The sequence below is a fragment of the Chionomys nivalis genome, chromosome 8 (assembly GCF_950005125.1).
Source record: "Chionomys nivalis chromosome 8, mChiNiv1.1, whole genome shotgun sequence".
NCBI classification, from domain to species: domain Eukaryota; kingdom Metazoa; phylum Chordata; class Mammalia; order Rodentia; family Cricetidae; genus Chionomys; species Chionomys nivalis.
The window spans coordinates 10,641,658-10,648,214 of record NC_080093.1 but is presented as its reverse complement, the minus strand read 5'-3'; positions in this window follow the sequence as shown (position 1 = coordinate 10,648,214).

Sequence of the window (6,557 nt, the reverse complement as noted above, 5' to 3'; positions counted from 1 at the left end):
CCATGATTTATCACAGTTCATATGGTGAACCATGACATAAAAAGGCATCTCACAGTCTTCAAAGTCAAGACATTTCCTCTGAACAAACCCTTCTGATGCTCAGAGAATGTCTGCAAAATCATTCTCAAACTATTAAAGAATATCAAGCAAAACAAGATGATAATATTCAGCAATGCCACTGGTACGAAGGAACAGGTCTTTTTAAGCAGTTTATGTAGGAGATGAAGAAATGGGAGACCTAAAGTGGAACAGAAATACTTTGATCTATGAGGAGGCGTATACTGTAATGGAGAAGATAGAATGACAACTCAGAAACAGCTAAGAAAAATAGGCAACTGTTGTGGAATATTCCTTTACACTGTGTGTAGATGTATCACTGTGATTGATTTAATAAAGAGCTAAATGTTCAATAGCTAAACAGGAGAATGTTAGGTGGGACTTCTGGGCACACAGATGTCTCGGGAAGAGGAAAAGTGGAATCACCACCCAGAAGCACAGAAAGAACAGCATACAAGAGGAGAAGTCGAAGCCATGAGCCATGTGACAGCAGGTACATTAATAGAAATGAGTGAATTAAGTTACAGGAACTAGCTAGAATCAAGTCTAAGATAATGATGATCTTTCAAAACTAAGAAGTCTCTGTGTCATGATTTGGAGCTGGCAGTCCAAGGAAGCCTGCTACACATGGCACTTATGTGGTGTCATATATATCCACATAAGGCCCAAGAAAGCTAAAAAAAATGTTCAAAACATGGAGTCAAACACACCTTCTGGCAAGAGAACTCTCTTGAATAGGATAGCATACAGAGACTACTGCAGGCTGGAGCCATCTGTCGGCACTATTCACTAAGCTGAGCTATGAGACAGCTGTCATGGTAGTTTAAGATTTGTCTCAGGCAGTCAGAGAACACTGCAGGTACACAGTAAAGCCAGATACAGATAGGAAAAACACTCTAAATGGGTTACACTGTGAACAAAAACTGTGCATAGGTTTAAAAAAGTGGCTTGGACAGTCTGTGGGACCACTGGTGGTGATACCAGGATTTATCCATAGTGTTTGAACTGGCTTTTTGAAGCCCATTCTTTTTGGAGGGATACCTTGCCTAGCCTAAATAAAGGGGGGAGGGCCTTCCTCAAAGTGAAAAAAAGAAGAATGGATATATACAGGCATAAAAAATATTGCTCACCTTACTAGACCTGGAAGGAGGTGGGAGGTCCTCGGACTTCCCACAGGGCAGGGAACCCTGACTGCTCTTCGGGCTGATGAGGGAGGGGGACTTGATTGGGGGAGGGGGAGGGAAATGGGAGGTGGTGGCGGGGAGGAGGCAAAAATCTTTAATAAATAAATAAATAAATGAAGTTTTAAAAATATATATAGTTAATAAATAACAGTAAGATAAAATCTTTAAAGAGAATAAATTAATATTAAAGGACAATCCATGTAAAGATTAAAAGCACACGTAGAGTCTGGATCATATGTCTTGTTGACTTTGAATTTTTGGATTACTGATGAATGAATGACAGGTAGCTAAAAGCCATGGAATCGTAAAAGGCACTTCTTTATTTAAATCAACCTAGGTACCTTAGGAATGCCTTAACTTTAAAATGGAAGTCAGAAAATGTATTATTTTGGGGAAGACGTTATGTTTTTGTTTTCACAGAAAACAAAAGACTATGGATTCATTCAAGTATATTAGACTTCAAGTTTGATTATGGGAGACCTCCCTGAGAATCTTGGCTACAGACAAAAAGAAATAAACTTAAAAAATATAAGACAGATGATATATATTTTACCTGCTCAAACAAAATAATCATTGACCTGGCTTGTATACAACACACAGTCTATACTTGTATTAATACAAATGTATGTTACCTTTGAACATTTATGTGTTTTCAGAACAAGAATAGACTTAAATGAAAATTAGTGGCCCAGATAATCCAGACTCTCAGAGTATCTCTGTTACAGTTTCCTCAGAATTCTACATCCAAGTCACCTTCAAAACTACTCACTGAGATGGTCCAACTCACAGACTATTCTGGCCAAGAATGCAGATAAGTCTTGTGCTTTCCCATTGTATAGAGAGTGGACAACAAATGTTAAAACTAGTTCTCCCAGGACTTGACCATTATGATAATTTTCTTAGGGTCCTCCAAAGAATGGAAATTGTCCCCAGACAACAGGAAGCCACCTAGAGAACACAACATCCACATTCCAAGATGTGGGTGGTTTTTTTATGTTGGATGGATTATTAATCATTTAGGGAATTAGTCACAAGTTGTCCATGGTCAGGGCAGGGAGAAAACTAAACAAAGGAGATTAAATTCAGCAACCTCTTTCTGAAGGGTAAAAAAGAGGATCTAGTATAAAAATGATTGGATAGAAAGGATGGATTGTTGAGCTTAATTTTGAACAACTATGAGAATCAAATATTTTATATTGGTATGGATTTTTGTGCTTAGGTAAAAGTTTTAAGTTTTTTTGTAATATTGTATATATGTCTCTACTTTTGTTTAAGGTATTATAGCTATGTTTCTCATTTTTAAAATGTAATGTAAAGTTTTAGTTCTTGAAAGCTATTCAAGATATTAATAAAATACAAGTTAGGTATATTTTCAAGGTCATACAGAGATATATTTTATATAGATAGTTGATCTTCAAACACTTAAAAAATCTAAAAAATATGATATTTAAAATGTTTTAATGACATAAGGTTTTTCATGACCACAAAAACATTTGCTTTTGTAAAAGGATAATGGACATTGAAGAACCTCCATGCGGTGAACTCCCTGACCAGCAGGAAAAGATGACCACCAGACGAGGATTCTTCCCAAATCACGCTTTATTGGGGCCTCTTGGTTGAAGGGAGAACGGAAGCGAGGGGCCATGAGCACCAAACGGCAGCTGCTTATATAGGGGTAAGGGAACGAGTCATGCCTGGATTGGCCGATGCGCGCCTGCCGATGCTCCTGGCCACGGGATCGGCCCTAAGCACATCATCGTCACTGCACATACGAGAGGCACGGTTCCACTGCATTGCCTAATATGGAGCTGTCCAGCAAGCGAGGCCGGGGCCAAGCGCCATCTTGTAATGGTGGCCACTCGAATCGGCTCCCAGCACCTCCATGTGGAGCTTTTTTCTTTATGGCAAAGTTAGCTTTTAGAGAAGGAAATTGCCCTTGCCTCATCCAGTGACTATGCTGTCCAAACTGGACAAACAAGACACACAAAAAGGTGATTGCTAAACTTTGCCAAGACAGGGTAGAGAAGTCCATCAGAAATTCCTGCTTTACATAAAAGTCTATTGAATATTATAGGCCTATAAGCTGAAAAATGATGCCCCAATATTGCATAGGGACATTTGGCTGACTCTTCAGGTAACCAAAAGTCTCTGTTGTTTCTTAATTTTTGAAGTTATCTGCTCTTTACCTCCTATTTACTCAAGTAATATCTATCTTTCCTGAGTCTCTGATGGAGTTGAAGACAAGATAGTCATAGTTACAGTTTTCTTTGTTACCAAATTTAGTTAAAAATAATTTACAAAAGGGTTGTAGAATGTATAAGTTTGAAAAATATAAAAACTTAAGTTATCTATCTGAGAAAATGTTTTAAGTTCTGAAAAGGTATTTTCAGGCTGGTAATACAAGCTATGATAAAAATGGTTTAGATATAAAACTTTGGACTCCCTAAAATATGATATTAATACAGTACTTTCTGAAAGTTTGCCAAATACATGTCTACCAGACATTGTTAATGCATTTTTCACTTGAGAATGTTCTTATTGTATATAGTTTTACCCTATTGAAGTTAAAAATATTTTCTTTTTATTTAGAGAAAAAGGAGGAAATGTTTCAGAATATTTCTTTGTACTGTGTGAAGATATGTCACCATGATTCATTTAGTAAATAGCAGAATGGCCAATACCCAAGCAGGAAGAGCATAGGTGGGTCTTTTTGGGATAGAGAGATCTTGGGGAAGGAGAAAAGTGAGGTTGCCAGTCAGATGTAGAGGAATCAGGACATGTAAGAGGAGAGATAAGAGTCATGAGCCACATGGAAGCATGTATGTTAATAGAAATTGGTGTATTAACTTGTAAGAGTTAGTTAGAAAAAAGCCTAAGTTACGGCTGTGCTTTCATAATTAATAACAAGATTCTGTGTTACGATTTACAGGCTGGAAGACCAAAAACATCTGCTATAGGCAATAGTTCTACTCATGTCCAACCAAAAATACAAATACAAACTCAGTTATAAATAGTAGTGATGAATACAACCATGACATATTAGCTTATTAAAAATGTAAAAATATAATTTGAAAAAAAACAAAATATGTGTGTGTCATTTGTTTGTGTGTGTGTATTGTTTGTTTGCCTTTTTGCTTCTATGATAAAACACTCTGACCAAAAGAAATAAAAAAGAAGAAAGTTTTTTCTCTCATTTCCAGATCTCAACCACTGAGGAAAATTAAGGCAGGAACTGAAGTGGGAACTTAAACAGAAACCATGAAGAAATGTTGCTATATCTGGACACATGTTCATTTAGTGTTCTGATACAGCCCAGAACAAACTGCCTAAGGATAATATCATCCACAGTTGGATGGGGCCTTCTATATCAACTAGCAGTTAAAACAATGGCCCCAAAGATATGATTATAGGCCAGTATGATCAAGACAGTTCTTCAATTGAAGGTACCTCTTTCCTGGTAACTCTAGCATGTGTCAAGTTGATAATAAACCTAGCCAAGAAAGTGTAGATAGATATACTTGTATATATTAAAATCCAGACATTGAATATACAAGTATAGTTCATTTTAAACTCTTCCTTGGGTTTTGACTCCAGATAATGAAAGGTGGTGGCATGCATTCTTATGATACAAGAAACAAATTCCAGCATTCATATTCACACTCTAAACCTCAGAGTTGAAATACAGAAGAAAACATGCCAATAATGTCTGGGCAGTGGTGGCGCATGCCTTTAATCCCAGCACTTGGGAGGCAGAGGCAGGCGGATCTCTGTGAGTTCGAGACCAGCCTGGTCTACAAGAGCTAGTTCCAGGACAGGCTCCAAAACCACAGAGAAACCCTGTCTCCAAAAACCAAAAAAAAAAAAAAAAAAAAAAGAAAGAAAGAAAAATAATGTCTGGTACCTATCTAGAAATTGAGAGATGGCATGTTTACTTCTAATTTAGTTAGAACTGTTCTTTTTGTAGGATGAATGCAGTATCCTCAGTGTAAGAAGCCATGAGCCAGTGATGGAGTCACAGCTTATCAGTTAAGAACATTCACTGCTCTTGTACAAGACACTGGTTTTGTTCCTAGCACCCATATAAGGCAGCTCACAACCATCTATAATTCTAGTTCTGCAGCTCTTTATTGGCCTCCACAGACACCTACACATATGCCATGTGTATAAATAAACAGGAAATACAGATACATATATATAATAAATAAATATTTTAAGGGACTATGATACATTCAAAAAGTATATTCTAAAAATCTAAAAAGTAGGCAATCATCCATCTCTGGTAAATATATGCCTTTTGATATAAAAGGAAATACTCTTTCCAGTATTTATAGAAGAACATTTACTAACTTACCATCTTCTTATCAAGAAATAAATTCTTAACAGAAATAGTAGTAAAATGATATTTTCTAACTCATATTCAATATAATTAAAGCATAGTATCAAGAGATGGGAGGCAACAGCAAAATCACTACTAATTTTCTAAGGAAGTCAAAATTTTCTTGCACTAATAAATTGATAATATCTCTGAATAGCTAAAGTAGAGCTTGAAATACATCATTGAATAAATAATAAGGGGAAAAGTAAATTGTAAATTATAAAATAAGCAGATAGCTAGAATGGCTCCATTAACATCAGCATAAATTCAAAACAATCTTGATTTAAGCATTATTGCTATAAACATAAGCTTTATTGCTATAAATTCCTCCTCTGCACATTTTAAGCAATATTTCACAAAATTCTACATGCTGTGAATTCAATCAAGCTTTTAAGTTGACATATTTTCTAACTATTCTTGATACTTCCATATTGACCCATATTTCTTAATTTCAAATTGTTTCATGATTTTCCAGCTTTTAATGTTGAAATCTATAATGTTTCTATTGCCATTACATTTTGCATGATTTGAAAACTGTTCATTTTTTAATTATTAAAGCTTATTGCATGGCGTGGTTTATGTTGGTTATTACACAAGAATTTATTGATTACAAAACTTGGATTACTTGACTTATCTTGGTTAATATTTGTTACAGTCTTAGAAAGAATATATGTTTGACTTCTGGTTGGCATGCTCTAGAAATATCAATTAAATAAATTGGGTTCATGTTTCTAAGCACCTCCACATTCTTACTGATTATCTATTTATTGTAAGTTGTGTTAAATATTGGAAGGAAGCACTGATCTCGAGCCATGATTGTAAATTTATCTATTTCTCCCTTATTTTTTTCTATTTTTAAAATTTAGATAAATAATATCTTCTAATAACTCCAAAAATACTATATTGAACTAATTATTAATAAATTATACTTCATTGGAGTT